This window comes from Plecotus auritus (assembly GCF_963455305.1).
Source record: "Plecotus auritus genome assembly, chromosome: 1".
NCBI classification, from domain to species: Eukaryota; Metazoa; Chordata; class Mammalia; order Chiroptera; family Vespertilionidae; genus Plecotus; species Plecotus auritus.
Genome location: NC_137770.1, coordinates 93,055,665 through 93,069,659, shown reverse-complemented (window position 1 = coordinate 93,069,659; position 13,995 = coordinate 93,055,665). Strand labels below are relative to the sequence as shown.

Below are 13,995 nucleotides of genomic sequence, written 5' to 3'. Positions count from 1 at the left end.
AGCCCGGGGCCAGACGGCTTCACAGGAGAATTTTACCAAACATTCAAGGAAGAACTAAAACCTATCCTCCTCAGACTATTCCAAAAAATTCAAGAGGAAGGAACACTTCCAAGCTCCTTCTATGAAGCCAGCATCACCCTAATACCAAAACCAGATAAAGACAACACAATGAAGGAGAATTACAGGCCAATATCCCTCATGAATGTAGCTGCCAAAATCCTCAACAAAATTCTAGCAAATCGGATCCAGCAGTACATCAGAAAGATCATACACCATGACCAAGTAGGGTTTATCCCAGGAATGCAAGGATGGTACAAAATCCGCAAATCAATAAATGTGATACATCACATAAACAAATTGAGAGATAAAAATCACATAGTCATATCAATTGATGCAGAAAAAGCATTTGACAAAATCCAACACCCTTTCTTGATAAAAACTCTCAACAAGGTGGGAATAGAAGGATCATACCACAACATAATAAAAGCTATATATGATAAACCCACAGCTAACATCATACTCAATGGACAAAAACTAAAACCATTTCCCCTAAGAACAGGAACAAGACAGGGATGCCCACTCTCACCACTCCTGTTCAACATAGTACTGGAAGTATTAGCCATTGCAATTAGACAAGAAGAAGAAATAAAAGTCATCCAAATTGGAAAAGAAGAAGTAAAGCTGTCCTTATTTGCAGATGACATGATATTGTACATAAAAAAAAAAACCAAAAGACTCCATCAAAAAACTAACAGACTTAATAAATGAATTTGGCAATGTAGCAGGATACAAAATTAATGCCAAGAAATCTATGGCATTTCTATACACCAATAGTGAACTTACAGAAAGAGAGACTAAAAAAGCAATCCCATTTACCATCGCACCAAAAAAATTAAGATACTTAGGAATAAACCTAACCAAGGAGGTAAAAGACCTATACGCGGAAAACTATAGGACACTGAAAAAAAAGAGATAGAGGAAGATGTAAACAGATGAAAGAACATACCATGTTCATGGATTGATAGAATCAACATCATTAAAATGTCCATACTACCCAAAGCAATCTATAGATTCAATGCACTCCCCATTAAAATACCAACGGCATATTTCACAGACCTAGAAAGAACTCTCCAAAAATTCATCTGGAATAAAAAAAGACCCCAAATAGCCACTGCAATCCTGAGAAAGAAGAATAAAGTAGGAGGGATCTCAATACCAGATTTCAAGCTGTATTACAAAGCCACTGTCCTCAAAACATCCTGGTACTGGCACAAGAACAGACATATAGATCAATGGAATAGAATAGAGAATCCAGATATTGACCCAAACCACTATGCGCAATTAATATTTGACAAAGGAGGCATGAACATACAATGGAGTCAAGACAGTCTCTTCAATAAATGGTGTTGGGAAAATTGGACAGATACATGCAAAAAAATGAAACTAGATCACCAACTTACACCATACACAAAAATAAACTCAAAATGGATACAGGACTTAAACATAAGATGGGAAACCATAAAAATACTAGAGGAATCCACAGGCAGCAAAATCTCAGACATATGCCAAAAGAACTTCTTCACTGATACTGCCCCTAGGGCAATGGAAGCCAAAGAGAAAATAAACAAATGGGACTACATCAAAATAAAAACCTTTTGCACAGCAAAAGAAACCATCAACAAAACAACAAGAAACCCCACTGTATGGGAGAACATATTTGCAAATGTTATCACTGATAAAGGTTTAATCTCCAACATCTACAGGCAGCTTATACAACTTAATAAAAGGAAGATAAATGATCCAATAAAAAATTGGGCAACAGACCTAAATAGAATCTTTTCGAAAGAAGACAGAAGGAAGGCCAAGAGACACATGAAAACATGCTCAAAGTCACTAATTATCAGAGAGATGCAAATCAAAACGACAATGCGATACCATCTCACACCTGTCAGAATGGCTATCATCAACAAATCAACAAACGAGAAGTGTTGGCGAGGATGTGGAGAAAAAGGAACCCTCGTGCACTGCTGGTGGGAATGCAGACTGGTGCAGCCACTGTGGAGAACAGTATGGAGTTTCCTCAAAAAACTGAAAATGGAACTCCCATTTGACCCAGTAATCCCACTCCTAGGAATATATCCTAAGAAACTAGAAACACCAATCAGAAAGGATATATGCACCCCTATGTTCATAGCAGCACAATTTGCAATAGCTAAGATTTGGAAACAGCCTAGGTGCCCGTCAGCAGATGACTGGATCAGAAAACTATGGTACATCTACACAATGGAATACTATGCTGCCATAAAAAAGAAGGAATTATTACCATTTGTAGGCACCTGGATGGAATTAGAGAACATTATGCTAAGTGAAATAAGCCAGTCAATGAAAGAAAAATACCACATGATCTCACTCATTTGGGGAAAATGAAAAACAGTATAAACTGATGAACAAAAAGATAGATACAGAGGCAGTAAAGCATCAAACAGACTGTAAAATTACAGCGGGAAGGTTAGGGAGAGGTGGGGGAAATAAGAGATCAACTGAAGGACTTATATGCATGCATATAAGAGTAACCAACGGATGCAAAACATTGGGGGGTGAGGGCATGTATGGGAGTGGGGTGGGGGGGCAATGGTAAGATATGTACACATATAATACCTTAATAAAAAATTTTTTTTAAAAAAAGACTAGCTTCTGTTTCTCCCCACCCTTTCGAAGGTAAACAGCCAAACTCCTGGAGAAAATTAATGAGTATCAAAACTTTATCGTCTTAGTTCCCATACTCTGCATGCATTTCTCCTCTCACCCCCTCACCCCCACCCCCGCTCCCATTTGTGTATATTAGATACCAAGTGCCCACCTCCACTGTTATTTATAATTTGGGGTACGCCAGTTTGAAACTTCTCTGAGCTAAAAAATAGTAGTACAAGCAACTATTTTAAATTTTTTAATCTTTAATTATGTGATTAAGGTTTTTGTCGCATTACTAATGCAGTTTCTGACGTCACTCAGCAAACAGATTTTTCACTGATGATTTGTTTGGGACAAAAGGAATCCCATTATTCGAACCAGGCTGAAGGACAGCCTGGTCTAATCTAGTCCCTTAGGAGACGAAGGAGGGACGGAAACTGAACTGTTATATTCCCAGACCTCCATTCTCCTGGAGGAGAAACCAGGTGAGCAAACTGAAGCTGGACCTCATGTAGCTGCTGCACCCTGTGTCCCTTCAACCAGGTTATCCAGAGTTCTCAGGTTTTTCTGTTCGTTTGCTTGCTATGTTTTGGTAATGTTCTCTTCCTTCAGACCTTTAACTTGCCTTTATCTCCTACTCCTCTCACTCTCACTCTGTATCATCCAGATAAATAATAATGACGAAAGGCCTAATTTCACCTTTCGAAACCTCAGCTTCCTCCTCTATAAATGGGGATGGTTGATTACTACTATTTCTTTTTCATTTAAATCTCCCAACAACTTTCTTCTGGTGTGGGGTCCATACTATTGTTTTATATAACCACAGCCTGAGCCAAAAGAAGGTGCATAACTAGCAAATGTCCTTGCAATTAAGGGCCAAGTCCATACTCTGACCTCGGCACCATCATTTTCTGTGATTCATTAGATATTATTTTAAACTGACATACCCCCTACTCCAGTTTGTTCTCCACATCGCTATCAGAGTAACCTTTACAAATCTGTTACTGTTAATTCTCTGCTTAAAGTTCTTTATTAGTGTCCTGCTAAGTAAACCCAAACCCTTCCAAGAACCAACATGAAGAAATCTCTTTCCAGTCACTCTCCCCTCCCTGGCTTCACTGGACCACAGTGTCCTCCTGCCTTGGGGCCTTTGCACATGCTATTTCCTCTGTTAGGAAAGTTTCCCACCTATAATACCCTGTAACTTATGGATTCTTACCCCTCAGACCTCAGATTAAGTTGTATTTCTTCAAAATTCCAAACCCTCACCTAAGTCAGAATCTTTTCTTATAAACTCTTATAAAACTACTAGTGGCCCAGTGCACAAAATTTGTGCACAGGGTTGGGGGGGTTGTCCCTCAGCCCGGCCTGCATCCTCTCCAATCTGGGACCCCTGTAGTATTGGGCCTAAACCGGCAGTTGGACAACCCCCTCGCAATCTGGGACTGCTGGCTCCTAACAGCTCACCTGCCTGACTGCTTGATCGCCCCTAACCACTCTGGCTGCTGGCCTGCTTGCCCCCAACTGCACCCCCCTGCCAGCCTGCTCACCCCCAACTGGTCCCCTCTGCCAGCCTGCTCGCCCCCAACTGCCCCCCCGCCAGCCTGATCACCCCCAACTGCCTTCCCCTCCTGGCCTGATCAACCCTAACTGCCTCTGCCTCGGCCCCGCCACCATGGCTTTGTCCGCAAGGACGTCTGGAAGGTCTCATGGTCTAATTAGCATATTACCCTTTTATTAATATAGATAGGATATGACATACTGCCATAACTATAACATATGTACCAGTATTACTCTATGAGAATAAATACTTCATGCGATAGGAAGGCATGTAATACATTACATTGTATATGTTGTAAGTAGTAGGATATACTGTATTCGTAGCAATAATATACACCCTGTGACTTCCCTTCCTGATTTGGGAATGGTTCCCCAGTTCTTTGAATGTTTCCAAGCCCCTAATGTATTTTTTTTGTCATTCAGTGTAACTTTATTTACTGTTTATTGCACATGATTTGAGGTCTTTAATTTCTAACCACCAAAGATTCAAAGGACTATTTTTCCATGAAGTTTAACATTCACATTAGTGAATTCATGTATTCATGTGTTTTTATTGGAAACATCTGAATTATTCACATTGTCATAGATCCTGAACTCATAAGTGTGGACCATGCACAGGCTGGCAGCAAGCCAGGAAGCCACTCTGCAAGCAAACAGATACTCTGCATAAGGAGAAAAGTCATAGCACAACATTTAATGTCCAACCTGAGTCACCTCAGAATGTTACATATATTGACTTCTTAATTCATATAGTATCGGGAACTCAACTGCTTGGTTGGTGACAGGGTTGACCTGGTTTCAGGAGGATTATTCCTGAAATAATTAAGGAAAGGGGGGCTCAATCTTTCTTCTTGGTTGCTTGCTCCTCCCCAGCACCTTCATCTTTCTTCTCGTCCTCAGCTTCTTGGGCATCTTCTCCTTCACCTTCACCTCCTTCTTCCTCCTTTGCATCCTCAAATTCTTCCTTGGCACCTTCTTCCTCTTCCTCTCCTTCCTCTTCCTCAGCCACTTCCTTCTCCTTCTCCTCCTCTTCAGCTTCTCCTTCAGAAGGGGGTTCATCCTTAGCTTCCTCGGCTTTTGCATCCTCAATGTTCTCCTCCACCTTGATCTGCTCCTCCTGGATGTGGCTGGTGTATTAAGAAGGGAAGGAGAGAGCAGACATCAAGTAGGAGCTAGTCTGTAAACCACCATAGGCAGATCGACCAAAGACCTGGGAACTCTGGGAGTAGCCGCTGGCTATGCTTCCCACGCTGGTGAAACTGAGCTGGGTCTCCTCACCTTCCAAGAGTTTCCTGTAAGCTGCAATGTCAATGTCCAAAGCCATCTTCACATTGAGGAGGTCCTGGTATTCTTTTAAATATCGTGCCATTTGACTCTTTGTAGTTCTCAACTCATTTTCTAATTTGTTGATCGTGTCCTGCCTAGCACTAACCTCGAAGTTCTGCTTATCCTCCAGCTCTTGCAGCTGTTTTCCCAGCTCTTTGTTCATGCCCCTGCTTGCTTCGATCTCCAGGGGCTTGGCCTTGAGCAGGTGGCAGCTCTCGGACACCTCGTCCTTGGCGGTGTGCACCGAGTAGGTGTTCTTGGCAGCGCTCTTGGTCAGCATGGTGAAGCGGCTCTTGTACCATTCTTCGGCATTCTGCATGTTCTTGGCAGCCAGTTTCTCGTTCTGGGTGCGGATGTCCTTGAGTGTGGCGGAGAGGTCGGACTTGGAGAACACGTCCATCTCCATGGAGATCCGAGCATACTGGATCTGCGCCTGCAGCTCGGCGATCTCCTCTTCATGCACCTTCTTCAGAAAGGTGATTTCGTCCATCAGGCTGTCGATGCGCTTTTCGAGCTCAGCGCCTGCGAAAGCCACCTCCTCTGCACCTTTGCTTGCCTCCATCAGCCAGCCCTCAGCATCTCATGGTTCAGCACCTCTTCCTGGTAGCGCTCCTGAAGGTTGCTCCCAGTCCCTTCTGAGCCCTGGTGCCTCCTAACTGCCCACTGCCCTCTCCTCACCAGGGACGGGGCGCGGTGGGGAGGGGCACAGGCATCCCATTTTCATTGAAATGTTGAACCCGGGCCTGCTCCGTCTGTGTCCCCAGGCGGCCCGGGGACAGACAGTGATCCTGGAGATGCTGGCCACCCCCACCTGCCCAGATCCCCGGTTGGGGCCCGGACCCTGGTCAGGCGGCGTCTGGTGCTGCCCACCTGGCCTGCCCGGTCCCGATCACGCCTGCCTGCCCAATCCCCGATCGCGGCCTGGACCCCACGGGTGGTGTCTGGCGCTGCCCACCCTACCTGCACATGCAAATTTAGCCGCCATCTTTGTTGGGTTAATTTGCATATCACTCCTGATTGGCTGGTGGTCATAGCAGAGGTACGGTCAATTAGCATCTTTCTCTTTTATTAGTGTAGATACTGTTTTTCCTTTAAGAATTTTTCTCAATCTTTAAATAAATGCTTCTGTGGTTATTTCATTACCTTGCTTCTCCCACTAGTTTGTATGCCCCACAACAGTATAAATCACATAGAAAATAGCTGACTCACCAGGATACTGCAACACTTAGCATAGTGATCTGCATAGCACTCAAAGACATATCTGTTGAATAAAATTTCAGGGTGGGGAACCTTTTTTCTGCCAAGGGCCAGTTGGATATTTATAAGATCATTCAAGGGCCATACCAAATTATCAACTTAAAAATTAGCCTGCTATATTTAATTAACTCACCGCTAATGCCTTGGCAAGGCCAGACCAAATGATTTCACGGGCCTTTTAAGGCCTACAGGCCTTATTCCACCCCTGTAATAAATGAATGAATGATGACATTTTGGAATGTATCTCTATGCCTTCATGTAATTTCTTCCTCTGATTACGTAGTTTCAGTTGACTGCAGTGATGAAAAGCCCAAGCTTCAGAGTCAGATTCTACCTCTAGCACTACTTAGCCATGTGACCATGACCCAGTAACTTGATGTTGCTAAGCCTCATTTCCTTCATCTGTAAAAAGGGAATAATGATAAGCCATGTCATAGGGCTGTTATGAGACTCAAAAGAGGCAATATATGTAAAACACAAGTCTGACACATGGATTAGGTATTTAATGAATGTTCACTCACATTATTATTTTACTATTCAAGTATATTTAGGAAGAATTCTTTTTCAAAATGAGAGATATCCTTATGGCAATTATACTGCACAAAGTGAGAAAACAGTATTAACTGCCAAAATGATCTAAATGGAATTGTGTGGCTTTAATGCTGCATACCTGGACCAGGATCTTTAAATAACAAAGTCAGAAGCCAAAAATCACCAAGGAATGAGACAGCCAAATAAAGTCACACTTTATACAATTTTTAAAGGAAGTACTGTATTTTTCCATATATGAGACGCCCCCCACTTTTCCAACCCCCAATTAAGAAATCAATATTTTAAACATTTTGCTGGTTTTCCTCTTAAGGCCTTTTTTTTTTTTTCTCATCTTAAGGAGTTGTTCTTCCTGTTTTCTCCACTGTCTGATCATACACTCAGTGAGAGGAGGTCCAAATTGTCTCACTGCAGTTCTATTTGCATGCTCTTTTGCATAGCTGATTACATTCAGTTTGAATTTTGCAGAGAAAGACAACGCTTACCAGTATCTATCTTTTCATTTTTTTGACATCTTTATGGGCTCAGAATGCTCAGGTCCCTGTTGTATCTGTGCACTCTCCACCTCCACCTCCAATTATGGCATCAGCTGACCTCAGTAACAATAAGGCTGTGATTGGAGGAAGCCTGTTTGACAATGTCTGTGCAGCTACGTACCCGCGAGGCTCCCTCCTCAGCTGACTTCTGTGTATAAGACACTCCTCCATTTTCAGTCTAATGGTTTTAGAAAAAAATAACGTCTTGTACATGGAAAAATACAGTAATGTTGGGAATTCCAATTTAAAGGCAGGTTTTATTTTTTTATTTTTAAAAATTTAGTGGCTTAGTATTCAGAAATTACTCCTTTTTGAAAATGTATTATAGCCCAGACAGACAGCATGGCTGAGTGGTTGAGCATTGACCTATGAACCAGGAGGTCATGGTTTGATTCCTGGTCAGGGCACATGCCCAAGGTGCGAGCTAGATCCCTAGTGTGGGGCATGCAGGAGGCAGCTGATCAATGATCCTCTCTCATCATTGATGTTTCTGTCTCTCTCCTTCTACTCTCCTCTCTGAAATCAATAAAAATATATTTTTAAAAATGTATTATAAATGATGGTTAAGTTCCAAGCTATCCCATTAGTTGATATTTAAATTACTAACTAGTTGAAATTTACATTATATTCTACCCAATTTATCATAAAGGCGCAGCACTGTAGCTACTTGAGTGAGGTTAGAAAAGCATTAAGAAAAAGCGTTTCTATAATGGGTAGAGAAATAGGAATTTGAGAGTTCAGGTAAAACTTAGACACCTGAAAGTGTCAGCCACCTGTTTCTGGACAGACTTGGAACACAGTAGCCCTGGGAAAGATTTGGTCCCCATTTTCGTGGTCATAGAACCAAAAGATGAGGCATCTGTCTAGCTCAAAAATAAGGGGCACTCATGAGACTACATATCAGAGAATAGGGTATGGCTCCCTTTGTCTAGGTCTTCCCCTGAAGATCCCTCCCCTACCCAGTCCTTTGTTTGTAAGACAAAATACTGCACTCAAAAACACTTAATACTCCAAAGTAAACCCTCCCGCACCTGTTCCCACCCAGGCCAACTACTTCTGTGCATGGTGGATTATCACTCATGGGTAACTATTTTTAATTCAGACTGCATTTTTAATGTGAAAAAAATCCCTCCCTGAAAAACAAAACAAGAAATTCTGCTTTGTTCCTTACCCATAATTAAGTAACTTAAGCTCTAGTTCCAAATGCTTTCCTAGAGCTCTCTCTTTTTTTAACACTACATTTTGCAACCAATTGAACATGTGATTTAATACTCATAATTTAGAAATTTTAAGATCTCCCTATTAAAATACGCAAGATTGTATCAGTGTTTATTGCTACTTCAGGGTCGGTTTCATGCCCTGATTTAGTGTTCTTACGAAGAAGAGGGTTGGAAATAGAATTACACTGTTTTAATTATAGGTACAGTAAAAACAATTTCGTACCGGTAGTATGCCCCATCCCTTCCTTCCCTGATCTCACTACATGGTATCTGTTACCCTTCAATTACTAAGGTAAATTCATGGACCTCTCACCAGAATGGTGCAGTCCCCCAGAGCCCTCAACCACAAAGACTGGCCACGTGCTCAGATTTCTTTCATCTCTACCATGTTGGAACTCTATGATCCTAAATGCATTCCAAAGACCTGCAGCAGACTGAGAAGAGAAAGTAATAACAGGAAAATGGGAAGCAAAATGCAGTTTAGTTTCTGATAGGCAAGGGGAAAATTCACATGAACAATCTTTCAATATTTTTGTTTATACTACTAGAAGCCCGGTGCATGGTTTCATGCACCGGGGGGTGGGGAGTCCTGGCCTGGCCTGTGCCCTCTTGCAATCCGGGACCCCTCGGGGGATGTCCAACTGCTGGTTTAGGCCCGATCTCGCAGGCCACTGGCAGTCGGACATCCCCCAGGGGATGTAGCAGTGCGCCAAGTGGCAGGCAGCTAGGGAGGAGCCCGGGCCAGGGCCAGGCACCATGCCAGCTATGCCTGCCGCTGCTGCTTGTTAGTGCTGCCGCAGAGTCGGGAGAGGCTCCTGCCACTGCAGCTGCACTCGCCAGCTGTGAGCCTGGATTCTGGCTGAGCAGTGCTCCCCCTGTGGGAGCGCACTGACACCAGGGGCAGCTCCTGCGTTGAGCGTCTGCCCCCTGGTGGTCAGTGTGTGTCATAGCGACCAGTCATTCTGGTTGTTCGGTCATAACAGTCGCTTAGGTTTTCATATATATAGATAGTAGCAAGTCTTGAGAATTGCCATTTTCTACCAGCTGAAATCATGAGTCAAATAATTAATCTCCATGATTAGCCCCAGTCTCCCAACCTAAAGTGATAGCTCCCTCTTCTATACTTAAAGCATTAATTATTTGCATTATTTCATTCAACTCAACTTATCAAACTTTTACATACAGTGATGTGCATCAGGTGCAGTGGGAGGTACGAAAGGATGATAATCTGGTGCCAGCACTCATGCAGTTCACATCCAGCACACGCTTTTTCATACCATAAATTGCCCATAATAAGTCCTAGTAAATGAACACTGAGTGCTGTGGTGTGAGAGCTTTGGAAGGACCGATGCATTCCCACAGAGAGGGCAACTACCATTTACCTGAAGTGCTTACCACACCACCTGGCATACAATAAGTTCTGAATATTTGTTACTGTGTCAATGTTGCTAATAATTAGCACTTCCTGTGTGACTTTACCTCTCTCAATCTCAGTCCTCTCATCTGTAAGATGGATGCAATAATATCACCTATTAAATAAGAGTAATAGCACCTTTCATCCCAAGGATCTCATGAAATTTTGAATGTGATTCCTAACATGTGTTATTCTTCTTTGAATAGTTAGTGCCTTATATGTAATAGGAAATTGATAAATATTTAGGAAAAGTAGAAAGAAAAGCAGGAAGGAAAGAAGGGAGGGAGGACAGGAGAGAGGGGGAGAAGAATTATTATTACAACAGAGAACAGTTAAAAGCTGGTTTTGTTTGTTTTATTTAATTACTAGAGGCCCAGTGCATGAAATTCGTGCACAGGAAGGGGGGTCCCCTCAGCCTAGCCTGTACCCTCTCCAATCCAGGACCCCTTGGAGGATGTCTGATCCTGGGCCTAAACCGGCAGTCAGACATCCCTCTCACAATCCTGGACCACTGGCTCCTAATCGCTCACCTGCCTGCCTACCTGGTTGCCCCCAACTGCCCCCTCCTTGCCAGCCTGGTCGCTCATAACTGCCCCCCCCACCAGCCTGGTCACCCCTTACTGCCCCCCTGCCAGCCTAATCACCCCCAACTGTCCCCCTGCCAGCCTGGTCGCCCCCAACTGCACCCCCCCATCAGCCTGGTTATCCCTAACTGCCCCCCCTGCCAACCTGGTCGCCTCTTACTGCCCCCCCCCCCCACTGGCCTGGTCGCCCCCAACCGCCCCCCCCTGCCAGCCTGGTCACGCCCTACTGCCCCTCCCTGCTGGCCTGGTCACCCTCAACTGCCCCTCCCTGCTGGACTGGTCACCCTTCAGTCATTTGGTCGTCCCTCACTACACCCCCTGCCGGCCTGGTCACCCCATGCAGCCTGCTTATTTAGTCGTTTGGTCATCCCTCACTAACCCCCCTGCCAGACTGGTCATAAACAGCCATCTTGTGAGGGTTAATTTGCATATTACCTCTTTATTATATGGATTCCTAGATTTATATCCTATTTCCCTACAAAGCATTCACGTAACCTCTGTTAAACTCAGTTTTTCCATCTATAAACTGCAACTATTTTTAATACCCCTTACCCTTAATAAATTAAGCAATCAATAAAAAAAATGCTTATCACAGTAACTGAAATACAGAACATTTCAGTGTAACACATTATTATACAACTAGAGGCCTGATGCATGAAATTCGTGCAAGAGTAGGCCCTCCTTCCCCCAGCTGCCGGCACCGGCTTTCCTCTGGCACCTGAGACCTGGGCTTCCCCCCAGCTGCCTGCAGGCACCTGGGACCCTGGCTTTCCTCACAGCCCAGGCTTCATCGGGAAAGTCATCTGGAAGGATTTCCAGAAGAATCTCCAGTCTAATTAGCATATTATGCTTTTATTATTATAGATTATTATAGACTAGAGGCCTGATGCACAAAATTTGTGCAAGGGGCTCGGCCCTCGCAGCTGCAGCTTCGTCCAGAAGGTCGTCTGGATGGTTGTTCTGCTGTTCAGTCTAATTAGCATATTAGCTCTTTATTATGTAGGATGGTGAGTTTTACCCTAAAGTATTTTTCATTTGCTTGGTTGGTTTTGTTTTAATAAGGTGTTTGCCAATTTGCTTACAAGATATGGTCTGCTCTATATTTAAGTAAAAAAATCATATATTTTGTTTTAGCAAGGACAGGAAGAGAGAGAACTTGCCACTCTCTCGACTTTCAAATTTATTCTTTAATGTGTCTTTGAAACTCAACCAATTTCCAAGAAGAGCAAATGCATTCACCTTTATTGGAAGGACATCTACTATTCTAGTTTATCAGCATGTTTTATGCCATTTCTCTCTTCATTCTATAAATCTTTCACAGCTGCATTTATTCTGATAAAGCCAAGAATTTTATTCTAATCCCCTTCCGGTTTCCCACAATTCTGGTGTGCGGACAGAAACAAATAAAACTAAGCAGCCTTTGAAATGTTCTCATGGAATCACACTAAAAACACAAACAAATAGGATCAGAAATCCACAGCTTCAGGAAAGATGACAATGGAGACAGTGTTTTAATTCATAGAAAAATATACATAAAGCAGATGGCTAAGAATTCACTGTTCCTTTACCCCTCATATAGCATATTGTTACAAGACTAAACAATGACTTCAAACATGCAAATGCATGAAATTGCTTCCAATTAAATCTGTGAATAATTGCAGAGCTCACATTGTGAAAATCTTAATACTGCTTACTTGCAACATAGCTGTGAAAACAGCAGCCTGTACCTGTACCTCAATTGTTTTTCATCATTCTTGGGATACTACTTCACTAATGATATGCATTCAAATATATGCATGGTAAACGTATTCCACAAAACTAACAACAAGGGTTGGCAATCAGTAAATGGTTATTAAATGAATAAACAAATATGTAACATGAACTGGTTTGACTCAGTGATTTCTAATGTCCCTTCTAGTAGTAGAAAGTGGGAAGATTTGATGACTGTTCAATGGATGCTGGACAGAGCCCGGAGAACACATGGGGAGGAACAAAAAAAGGATGCATAGATTAGGCATGCCAGGTAGATATCTAAGGAAAGATCTCTTCAGCATTTAGACAAACCTTTCCCATCTATGATCTTCACCTCATTATCATACACCTCATAGGTACCAGATTTAGGGCAGAGAGGGCCAGTAGGAATTCTTCATAGTCTCCCATAAGCACAAGAGTACCAATCAAGGGTCCTCTAGGGATCCTACTTCGGAGGGATGGCATCTGGGGACTGACACCCCATCTATATATATAAAAAAGCCAGCGACCAGAATGCCATAATGACCAGAATAACCAGTCGCTATGATGCCCACTGCCCGATCGGGGGGTGGGGCCAGCCAGCCAACCTCCCGCAACCCTCCCCCCAGCTGGCCCCACCCCTAATCAACCTCTTCCACCCTGATCGAGGGCAGGGCCACCAGCCACCACCCCCCCCCCCCCCCCCCGCAGCCCTTTTCCCTGGTTTGCCCTGCCCCTGATCAGCCCACCCCAACCCAATCAGCCCGCAGACCCTCCCCCTGGCCGGCCCCACCCATGATCATCTCCCCCACCCAAATAGGGGGCAGGGCCTGCCATCCAACCTCCTGCAGCTCCTCCCTGCAGCCAACCCTGACCCTGATTGCCGCCCCCCGACCCCAATCAGGGGCAGGGCCAGCCAGCCAACTGCCTGCGGCCCCTCCCTCCAGCTGGCCCCAACACCAATGGGCTCCCACCCCCCCCATCGGCCTGAAGCCCCTCCCCCTGGTCAGCTCCACCCCCGATTGGCCTCTCATTCCAATCAGGGGTAGGGCCAGCTGGCCAACCACCCATGGCCCCTGCCCCAGGCCACTGACACCCAATCGGTCCCCCTCACCCCATTCAGGGCA

The 13,995-nt window shown here is 44.0% G+C and overlaps 1 protein-coding gene and 1 pseudogene across 4 annotated transcripts in view; both read right to left on the bottom strand.

Annotated features, from left to right (window-relative positions):
- Window positions 1-13,995, bottom strand: part of AKAP6 (A-kinase anchoring protein 6) — a 495,085-nt gene that overhangs the window by 284,214 nt on the left and 196,876 nt on the right. The gene's annotated exons all lie outside the window — the stretch shown is intronic.
- Window positions 4,820-6,836, bottom strand: LOC308254273 (neurofilament light polypeptide-like; annotated as a pseudogene). Its single transcript has 2 exons — window positions 6,787-6,836; window positions 4,820-6,250 (listed from the first exon to the last, which is right to left on the bottom strand). The product of its transcript is annotated as a neurofilament light polypeptide-like (transcript).